Source organism: Squalius cephalus (assembly GCF_949319135.1).
Source record: "Squalius cephalus genome assembly, chromosome: 15".
Lineage (NCBI taxonomy): Eukaryota > Metazoa > Chordata > Actinopteri > Cypriniformes > Leuciscidae > Squalius > Squalius cephalus.
Window position 1 is genome coordinate 36,044,159 of NC_137136.1, and position 12,032 is coordinate 36,056,190.

The following is a 12,032-nucleotide window of genomic DNA, read 5'->3' on the forward strand; positions in this document are numbered from 1 at the left end:
TGTATTTTTGATCAGCCTTGGTGAGCATAAACATCTGACCGTCATATTTTAACCCCAAAAATGAAAGGAAAGTGATATTAATATATTACACATGCAGCGTCTCGTATGACGTAATAAGCAACTCTTCCCTGTTTACACTGTTATCAGGGAACGCAAGAATGTTATCAGAACAGAGCGAGCGATGAAGGGCAATCGGTACATGCACCAGTTCAGCTGTCGGGTCAAAGGTCAAAGGTCACTCTGTTTCAGAGCGTATTTATCCCTGAAACTTTGTGTTTTATGAAAGAGAAGTGTCTGTGACCGCGATCTTGCGTTTCTTTTAGAGAGTCACACCTCTGTAGCCACTGACTCACGGGAGAGAAGATAGGTGTGTGTGTGTGTGTGTTTTTGTTTTGCAGCGGTCGTGGGTTCAGTATCTGTGTGTGTTATTGTCTCACAGGTCAGACTTCCCTCTGTTCTTTGAGTTGCATTAATGATTACAGGTTTTGCTCCTTTGACTTCCTGTGTAATTAGGTTGCGGCTAAATCGCCACCAACCACGCTCGTGTGTGTGTGTGTGTGTGCAGGAGTGGCGTCACTGTGATGTTCAGGTGAGGTGTGACTCAGGTAAAGATGTTTGTTAAACACAGGGAGAGAGAGAGTGTGTGTGTGTGTGTGTGTGTGTGTGTGTGTGTGTGTGTGTGTGTGTGTGTGTGTGTGTGTGTGACTCAGGTAAGTGTGTGTTAAACACAGGGCAGATTCAGTGGCCAGTCTCTCCGTCTCCATGTGTTTGTCAAGGGCCGTTCGCCAACAGTGCAATCAACACTTACACTGGTGTTCTCTTTAACCACAGGTCTCTCTCTCTCTCTCTCTCTCTCTCTCTCTCTCTCTGTGTGTGTGTCCGCAGTGCTGGGTGTGTGTTTGACGTTCTCCTCATGTGCTGTTATTGAGTTTGTCAGGTTAATTGAGTTTTAAAGGGACAGTGACAGAAACATCCGCGTGTGATCTGGAGTGCCGGCGTAATTACAGGTCTGATGTCGACAAATTATGGGGATCGTAGCCGTTCTCTCTGACACACATACACACACACACACACACACACACACAGTCACGAATGCATACAAACATGTATTTTTACTTATACTTAATCATGATAGCTCTGGGAATCAAAGTGCTCATAGTTTGCTTTGAGCAAATAGGAACTAACCCTTGAAAAAGAGTTCACTTTACTATACTAGTGCTTACTTTACTATACTAGTGTTTACTTTACTATACTAGTGTTTACTTTACTATACTAGTGTTTACTTTACTATACTAGTGTTTACTTTTCTATACTAGTGCTTACTTTACTATACTAGTGTTCACTTTACTATACTAGTGCTTTACTATACTATACTAGTGCTTTACTATACTAGTGCTTACTTTACTTTACTAGTGCTTTACTATACTAGTGTTCACTTTAATATACTAGTGCTTACTTTACTATACTAGTGTTTACTTTATTATACTAGTGCTTACTCTACTATACTAGTGTTCACTTTACTATACTAGTGCTTACTTTACTATACTAGTGCTTACTTTACTATACTAGTGTTTACTTTATTATTCTAGTGCTTACTTTACTATACTAGTGCTTACTTTACTATACTAGTGCTTACTTTACTATACTAGTGTTTACTTTTCTATACTAGTGCTTTACTATACTATACTAGTGCTTTACTATACTAGTGCTTACTTTACTTTACTAGTGCTTTACTATACTAGTGTTCACTTTACTATACTAGTGCTTTACTATACTATACTAGTGCTTTACTATACTAGTGTTCACTTTACTATACTAGTGCTTACTTTACTATACTAGTGTTTATTTTATTATACTAGTGCTTACTCTACTATACTAGTGTTCACTTTACTATACTAGTGCTTTACTATACTATACTAGTGCTTTACTATACTAGTGTTCACTTTACTATACTAGTGCTTTACTATACTATACTAGTGCTTTACTATACTAGTGTTCACTTTACTATACTAGTGCTTTACTATACTAGTGTTCACTTTACTATACTAGTGCTTTACTATACTATACTAGTGCTTTACTATACTAGTGTTCACTTTACTATACTAGTGCTTACTTTACTATACTAGTGTTTACTTTATTATTTTAGTGCTTACTTTACTAGTGCTTACTTTACTATTCTAGTGTTTACTATACTATACTAGTGTTTACTTTATTATACTAGTGCTTACTTTACTATACTAGTGTTTACTTTAATATACTAGTATTTACTTTACTATACTAATGCTTACTTTACTATACTAGTGTTCACTTTACTATACTAGTGCTTACTTTACTATACTAGTGCTTACTTTACTATACTAGTGCTTACTTTACTAGTGCTTACTTTACTATACTAGTGTTTACTTTATTATTTTAGTGCTTACTTTACTAGTGCTTACTTTACTATTCTAGTGTTTACTATACTATACTAGTGTTTACTTTATTATACTAGTGCTTACTTTACTATACTAGTGTTTACTTTAATATACTAGTATTTACTTTACTATACTAATGCTTACTTTACTATACTAGTGTTCACTTTACTATACTAGTGCTTACTTTACTATACTAGTGCTTACTTTACTATACTAGTGCTTACTTTACTAGTGCTTACTTTACTATACTAGTGCTTACTTTACTAGTGCTTACTTTACTATACTAGTGGTTACTTTACTATACTAGTGCTTACTTTACTATACAAGTGTTTACTTTACTATACTAGTGCTTACTTTACTATACTAGTGGTTACTTTACTAGTGCTTACTTTACTATACTAGTGGTTACTTTACTATACTAGTGCTTACTTTACTATACTAGTGCTTACTGTGCTTACTTTACTATACTAGTGCTTACTTTACTATACTAGTGCTTACTTTACTATACTAGTACTTACTTTACTATACTAGTGCTTACTTTACTATACTAGTGCTTATTTACTATACTAGTGTTTACTTTACTATACTAGTGCTTACTTTACTATACTAGTGCTTATTTTACTATACTAGTGCTTACTATACTAGTGCTTACTTTACTATACTAGTGCTTGCTTACTTTACTATACTAGTGTTTAGTTTACTATACTAGTGCTTACTATACTATACTAGTGCTTACTTTACTATACTAGTGCTTACTTTACTAGTGCTTACTTTACTATACTAGTGCTTACTTTACTATACTAGTGCTTACTTTACTAGTGCTTACTTTACAATACTAGTTCTTACTTTACTATACTAGTGCTTATTAATGAAACCATGGTAACACTTTACAATAAGTTGATTAGTTAACATTAGTGAACTATCTTAGTTAACACTAAGAATGAACAATACTTCTACTGCATTTATTAATCTTAATATGAATTTCAACATTTACTAATACTTTATTACAATCTTGTTAACATTAGTTAATGCACTGTGAACTAACATGAACACACAATGAACAGCTGTATTTTTATTAACCAACATTAACTAATATTAATATTGTAACAAATGTATTGCTCATTGTTAGTTCATGTTAGTTAATACATAATCAAAATAAGTGCCGTTCTTTAAAGCACAGCAAAATATTAATAAACCATAATGATACTTAGAGGTTTAACTTTTAATCTGACATTAGTTCACTTCTAAAAGTGTTCTTGCTCTCTTTAAGTACACCTGTGTAACTGCAAGAACAGCTTTTGGAAAATGTAGTTTTAAGATTTCCAGTACAGTGTAACCCAGACACACACACACACACACACACACACACACTGTCGGCCCAGATCTGATACACATAGATCCCACGAAAACTACATTCATTTTTTATTTATTTATTTGGTATGTGTTTATGAATAATAAAAATAAATGATTATCTCTCTTGTGTAACACACACCACTGGACCTCAGTCAGGGTAAACGCTCTACTGAAAATGCAGAACTTGCAGAGCCACAACTGATCACGAGTTATTTGCATCTTTGCACACTACCAGTCACAGAATACATAACACTGAGAAAGTCATGCGGTCGAGTTTGCTTTAGTCTGATAGTCTTTATTTATTATAAATTATATTATATTTATTTATTTATTTCAACGGTCCACTTTAGACATTCTAATAACTTTCACTAATTTGCTGCATGTGAACTAACTCTCAGTAGAGTATTAGACTGTCAGTGTTAGGGGTCAGGTTAGGAGAATAAGTTGACATGTAAAATCAAACCTAAATGTATTCAGACACCTTCAATATTTCTCACATTATCACAGTTTATTCGCTATAGTTTAGAAAATGGTAATAAAACATGAGCAGAACTCAGTTGATATTTGACTGGTTTTGTCCGTCCTTCTGTTAGACTGTCTCACACATGAATTATGTTGAATATCTGTCAGCTGTTAAATTTAACTACACAATTAGATAATACCAGTTTAGCTCAACCAATCACCAAGCAATGCTTCATTGTGTTCAGTCTGTGTGTAAAAAGAGCATTAGCAGTTAAAGAAAACACACTTCAGCAAAACATGATCAGCTCGAAGTGTCTGAATCATTTCTGGTCCCAAATGTGTATAAATGTCACTGGTAGTCACTGTATGAAGAATCTTTGGGTATAATATGTCAGAGTTTACTTTATTTTGCTCTCCTCACTTACAGAAATGATCTATAGTGTCCTGCACACACTAGGAGAAACATATCAGAAATTATATCAGGTGTGTGAATAATGTTTGGTTTGACTGTAGTTGCAAAGTTACTTATAGTGTATAGCCCACATCTGGAACACCTGCACTGTAAAAGAAGAAGAAGAAGAAAGTTGCTGCCTTAAATTTTTAAGTACAATCAACTTGGCTATATAAGTAATTTCAACTTAAATTACATTAAACTGACTTTAAAAATGAGTTGAATCTTTTATCATTTATATAAAAAAGTTGAAAATTGCTTAGCTTATTTTGATGAGTTAAAACAATGTATAAACATATGTTGTCATAACTTATTAATCATGTTTTACAGTGTGGATTCCCCACGACTCCATGTTGCTGTCTGGGATATCCGTGTTCATATACACACGTTTCATAATGCTGAATTACATATGGCATGGCATAACTGAACATTACTTCACTCCACATATTGGAATTTTCTGGACACACTCTCTCTGGTTTCCTTCAATACGAGACTCATCTCATATAATCGAGGTTTTGAAACATTCACTGAGTGAGCTCCAGCTAAAAGCATTTGTTCTCAGCAAACTGGTGTTTAGTTTCGTACATGTTCATCAGAAGTTTGCAGAACCGTCCTCTGGTTTGAGACTCGTTCTTCAGGACTGTTCAAATCCGATTTACTGTGACTTTGAGAAGGAAATATATTTCTACAAGACGTGGAAGTTCAGAGGAAGGACAACGAAAGAACTGGGCAACCAAAATGTGTGTGTGTGTGTGTGTGTGTGTGTGTGTGTGTGTGTGTGTGTGTGTGTGTGTGTGTGTGTGTGTGTGTGTATCAGTGAACTCTCTTCCTGCCAGTGGCCGCTGGATGCTGATGATTGTGTGTGACCCGTCGGGTCATTAGGAGGTGGATGGAGGGGTAAATCAACATCTCTGTACAGCACTTAGAGTGACCACACACACACACACACACACACACACGACAGCATCCGCAGCTGATGGATGGCATCTATCTGTCTCTATATGCTGACATGAGAGTTCCTCTGCATGCCCTCTAAATATTTACTACACGAGCTCCAATCAAAGGACAATCACACAAGAGCTCCATTGTAGAGGAGAGAGAGAGAGAGAGAGAGAGAGAGAGAGAGAGAGAGAGAGAGAGAGAGAGAGAGAGAGAGAGAGAGAGAGGGAGAGGGAGAGAGAGGGGGGGGGGGGTGAGAGAGAGAGAGAGAGAGAGAGAGAGAGAGAGAGGGAGAGGGAGAGAGAGAGAGAGAGAGAGAGAGAGAGAGAGGGGGAGAGAGAGAGTCTGGGCGAGCAACGATAGGTCAGTCATATCATACTAATTGCCTTCATGTCATTTAGTTCCTCCTGATCTCTTGATTCTCCTTTACAACCCTCAAAACCTTTTGGCAAAGTTAAACACATATATTAGGGAATAACTTCAATGCTAAATGATTAAATGTAAGAAAAGAAAAAACTGGTTCTGCAAGGCTCTTTGGGGAACCAAATAATGGTTCTTGAATGGCATCGTCTCCAAAAGACCTGCTGTCCATCAAGACATTAATGCTCAAAGTGTGTGTGACAGTCGTTTCCTCCGACACTGAGCGTTTGGCGGGACCGAGCTTTCGCTAATGCATTTGGATGGAGGTTTACCAGAGGAACGTCTGTGTGTTTCTGTGTGTCTCTGTTACAATAACACATTTACAGATTCCATTGTATTTTGTACAATTATTTTGTTTTATATTACAGGGCTGTTGATTGCTTGATTCTGATTGGTTGACGAACATTGCAAGCTGTGTGATTATTCTGCGTGATCAGCAGCTGAAGTAGTTCCGGCAGGTTTCCACCGCATCACATGTCCATATCACTCCGCCAAATGATCTCAGTTACTTCAAAGATCCTACACCAGCGAAAGAACCAAAACACATGTGACCCCTAGGGGGCCCTTTAAAACCAATCACAAGTTGATAAACAACAGTCTAAATGTTAGATGTTTACAAGCAGGCTATCCCAATAAAGGGAAATAAAAGGATAGAGAGGGACTGGAGTATTATAAAAATAAACATTTTATTTTATTTTTCTCAAGTTAGACATACACATGAAAAACAGACTTTAGGCCTCTGGGCAACAAATTCAGAGACGGGGACAACAAAGTGCAAAATCAAGGTGTTTGAATAAATAGCACTCAATAAAAATTCAGCAAAACTTAAACAAACACAGAATAAATAGGGCACATCACAAGTCACATGCACAAAAAAAAAAGTAATTTACACTCAGCAAATCAGTGGCCACACAACAGAGTTGTTACCCCCCAAGATATTGCACCAACCCAATGGCCTAAAATACAAACATTACATACACAAACATAAAACATACAACAACACGCACAAGGGAAAGACTGATGGGCAACACGGTGGGCCTCCCTCCCACACCCACACACTCACACCCACACTCTCACTCACAACTGAATACTAAAAACAAGGCACAGGAAAAACAGTGGCCAAGATGGCATATGACGATCCTCCTGCAAAGAAAACAATTACAATATCATACAAGTAATTATACAGGTCAAATCAAAGCTATGCCTAATTTGTAGCCTGTGCATCAATGGGCTAAAAATTACTTAAAGCGTAAAAGGTCTTCAATTAAATATCAACAGTCGGAACAGGGCAAGGTGCTAAAGTAGCCTACATTACCAACCTGTATGAACGCAGACCGCAGCGCTGAGCCAAGAGCTTGTTTTGTAATACTGTAGCGATCACTTTATTCCGTCTGGTTTTTACTCGTACATTCCCAGGCCAAACTATAATACAGACATGGCGAATCAACATGACTACATACATATGAACAAGCGTTCCGTGACAAAGATGTACACACGTGAGGGAGAAAGGAAGCCAGTGAACTTACATTCTCCGTACAACAAACAGCACTCGGCAAACTTGTAGTGGTCACACTCTAAACCAGTGACTACTATAAACAGAGCACGAATCAATGAGAGCTCATTACGGCCAGTGCCTAAGAAAAAAAAGCTGAACGCTGCTCATAAGTAAAAGCAGAAAACTTACATTTTCGTTGAAACACGCAGACACAATTCCTAGCCAATGAGGGCTCGTGAAGACAAGGAGCTGGATCTAACCACGGCACTGAATAACCGCACAAACACCAAGTCAAGCTACAAAACAATGCAATAGTCTGAATCAAATCAGATCCATGTTTTCACAAGGAGGCTAAAATAAATTTAAGCATGAACTCACATCAACTCGTACAACCAATCAAGAGTCCAAGGAACCAAGAGTCTGTAGCACAACACTAATCAGAGAAACCGCCAGCTTGCTGGATTTAAAGGTGCAGCGCCAAACAGCCGCCATTCCCGCTGCCTACGTCCTACCCGCTACACACACAAGGACACCGAGCAAGCCAAGAGATATAACAAACAACGGGAGGAAAGTGGCAAACTATTCCCATTAATCCCCCGCGAAATTAGGCTTCATTATCTCTGGAAAGCATGTGCTCTCTTCCACACAAACACACACACACACACACACACACGTACAGTACAGAGACATACACAGAGAAATAATTTTATCAGTAAAATAGTTTCACATTTGCAAAGCTACACGACATTTGTCAGTATAGAGAGTCACATGGCTGTTTTTGAAGCAGTTAAACATACAGCTTGTGTATTAGCAGAGACACTGTCGAGACACACACACACACACTCAGATAACTCACACATGCTGAATCAGTCCATCAGTCTCTAATAACTGCATTACTCTGCATAGCAACGGCTCAAGCTTCGTTACGAGCTCTTAGGGGCCGTTTACACGACACCGTTTTCAACTGAAAACGTAAAACTTTTTATGCGTTTTGGCCGTTTGTTTACTTGACAACGGCGTTTTGGCCGTTCGTTTACTTGACAACGCCGTTTTGGCCGTTCGTTTACTTGACAACGCCGTTTTGGCCGTTCGTTTACTTGACAACGCCGTTTTGGCCGTTCGTTTACTTGACAACGCCGTTTTGGCCGTTCGTTTACTTGACAACGCCGTTTTGGCCGTTCGTTTACTTGACAACGCCGTTTTGGGCACCTGAAAACACACACTTTTGAAACCGGAGTCCGTGTAAACAACAAAAACGTGAATCTCTGAAGACGATGATGTCATGCACATGTGTATTACGTGTTCAGTCTGCAGTGTTTCGTCGCCATCTACTGGCCTGGCAGCAGAAGACAGCGGTTTCAGCCGTTTCCGCGGATCCGTATGAACGGGGATCGTTCTGACAGTGTTGTCGTCTGTACGCGGAAAACTCAAAGGAAAAACTTCTCCGTTTAAAGCATATTGTTGTCGTGTAAACACACCCTCAAATTACAAACATACACACACACACTCAGATACACACACAAACAGATACACACACACACACACACACACTCAGATACACTCACTCGCGCACACGCACACTCACACACACGCTCAGATACACAAACAGATACACACACTCACACACACACACACACACACATGTCTGGTGCACTATCTTTGTGGGGACTCTCCATAGACGTAATGGTTTTTATACTGTACAAACTGTATATTCTATCCCCTTACACTGCCCCTATCCCTAAACCTGCCCATCACAGGAAACATTCTGCATTTTTACATTTTCAAAAAAACTAATTCTGTATGATTTATAAGCTTTTGTACCCATGGGGACCTCAATTTAGGTCCCCACGGTGACACGAGTCCCCATGAGTCTGTGTGCATTCAGGTTTAAGTCCCCACCGGTGTAGAAAAACATGTCCACACTCACACACACACACACACACACACACACACACACACACACACACACACACACATCTGTCATACCCATTGCTCATTTCTTCTCTCACACTAACACACAGTTCTGATGTAAAACACTCATCGTGTGTGTGTCATCTTACGGTGATTAATGTAATCTACACCGGAGAGTCACACTGAACATGTGACATGTATCATTACACAGTCTGCGTGATGAACACACATCTGGCACGCAACACACACCGCCACAACTGCACGACGTCTCTCATTCAAACACAAGCTTATTATATTATATAACATTATAGTACATGTGTGTGTGTGTGTGTGTGTGTGTGTGTGTGTGTGTGTGTGTGTGTGTGTGTGACATAGTTGCTCAAACTAAATTGTCCATTGAGACGGAATACGCAAAAACCATATCGCCGCTTTAAAACCTTTATTGATATGAATCCACGTAAGCCGTACGGTGTGCTGATTCATATCTGAGCTTCAGTAACCCGGCCGTGACCCGGACACAGTGCTACTATCGCTGTGTTATCGGATGCGCTCGTGTTCACACAGGCACGTCCAGGAGTGAGGAAGTTTCCAGATTGAAACCATCGAAATACGTGAAGATACAAAATATTTTAAATATGAAGAACGCAGCGCTGAACTGGGTTAGGGTATTAATCTGGCAAACACACACACTACAGCTGCAGGTTTATTTTATTGGAAAACTGAATATAAACACAAAAATCTGACAGGAAAAAGTAAACACGGACTACAACACAATCAGTTATTCATATTCTGCCGGGTCTCTTGCTTGTGTCTGTGCAAAAATGATGTCGCACAATTTGTCAAGTTTCATTGGGTTATTATCAGAAATACAACAATCGACTGCGAGCTCAACTCTGCAATATGACTACAGAATCTTGAACTCATCTGTAATAATATTTGAATAAAGTGTGAAGATGTCAGTACTCCTGTGCCGGGCGTGACCTCTGACCTCTACTGTACACCAGCACACGCAGCTCCACAGAGCCACAACACTTCTGTTTTCATCTTATATATTTTAGTTATTTTAATGAATGCCATTATTCTTAATTGTTATTAATAACAGCTTCCCTAAAAATAATAAATATTAGCCTTTGATTTGTTTTGTGAATCCACTGCAAACACACACTCTCGTCACAGTGGAGACCAGAGATCCAAACTAAACATTTCCTTACATTCACACACACATTCACAGGGTGTGTGTGTCTGTGTGTGTGTGTCTGTGTGTGTGTGTGTGTGTGTGTGTGTGTGTGTGTGTGTGTGTGTCTGTGTGTGTGTGTCTGTGTGTGTGTGTGTGTGTGTGTGTGTGTGTGTGTGTGTGTCTTTATGTGTGTGTGTGTGTGTGTTTGTGTCTGTATGTATGTGTGTGTGTGTGTGTGTGTGTGTGTTTGTGTCTGTGTGTGTTTGTCTGTCTGTATGTATGTGTGTGTGTTTGTCTGTATGTATGTATGTGTGTGTGTTTGTCTGTATGTATGTGTGTGTGTTTGTCTGTGTTTATGTATGTGTGTGTCTGTGTGTGTGTGTGTGTGTGTGTGTGTGTGTGTGTGTGTGTGTGTGTGTGTGTGTGTCTGTGTGTGTGTGTGTGTGTGTGTGTGTGTGTGTGTGTGTGTGTGTGTGTGTGTGTGTGTGTGTGTCTTTATGTATGTGCGTGTGTTTGTGTCTGTATGTATGTGTGTGTGTGTGTGTGTGTGTGTTTGTGTCTGTGTGTGTTTGTCTGTCTGTATGTATGTGTGTGTGTTTGTCTGTATGTATGTATGTGTGTGTGTTTGTCTGTATGTATGTGTGTGTGTTTGTCTGTGTTTATGTATGTGTGTGTGTGTGTGTGTGTGTGTGTGTGTGTGTGTGTGTGTTTGTCTGTGTCTATGTGTGTGTGTGTGTGTGTGTGTGTGTGTGTGTGTGTGTGTGTGTGTCTGTGTGTGTGTGTGTGTGTGTGTGTGTTTGTCTGTATGTATGTATGTACTGTGTGTGTGTTTGTCTGTATGTATGTGTGTGTGGTCTGTGTCTATGTATGTGTGTGTGTGTGTGTGTGTGTGTGTGTGTGTGTGTGTGTGTGTGTGTGTGTGTGTGTGTCTATGTATGTGTGTGTGTGTGTGTGTGTGTGTGTGTGTGTGTGTGTGTGTGTGTGTGTGTGTGTTTGTCTGTGTCTATGTATGTGGTGTGTGTGTGTGTGTGTGTGTGTGTGTGTGTGTGTGTCTGTGTGTGTGTGTGTGTGTGTGTGTGTGTGTGTGTGTGTGTGTGTGTGTGTGTGTGTGTGTGTGTGTGTGTGTCTCTGTATGTGTGTATCTGTGCCCTTGTTTATATTACATTGTGGGGACCAAATGTCCCCATAAGAATAGTAAAACCTGAGATCACCTACATTGTGGGGACCAGCCAGCGGTCCCCACTTTTCAAAAGGCTTATAAATCACACAGGATGAGTTGTTTTGAGAAAGTAAAAATGCAGAATGTTTCCTGTGATGGGCAGGTTTAGGGGCAGGGGCAGTGTGTGTGTGTGTGTGTGTGTGTGTGTGTGTGTGTGTGTGTGATGGGCAGGTTTAGGGGCAGGGGCAGTG

At 39.3% G+C, this 12,032-nt stretch overlaps 1 long non-coding RNA gene across 1 annotated transcript; it reads right to left on the reverse strand.

Annotated features, from left to right (window-relative positions):
• Positions 1-7,123: 7,123 nt before the first annotated feature.
• LOC307172200 lies at positions 7,124-7,961 on the reverse strand. The gene is made up of 5 exons (XR_013823680.1): positions 7,928-7,961; positions 7,724-7,830; positions 7,566-7,628; positions 7,359-7,461; positions 7,124-7,182 (listed from the first exon to the last, which is right to left on the reverse strand). It is a non-coding gene; the product is annotated as an uncharacterized lncRNA (long non-coding RNA).
• Positions 7,962-12,032: the final 4,071 nt, after the last annotated feature.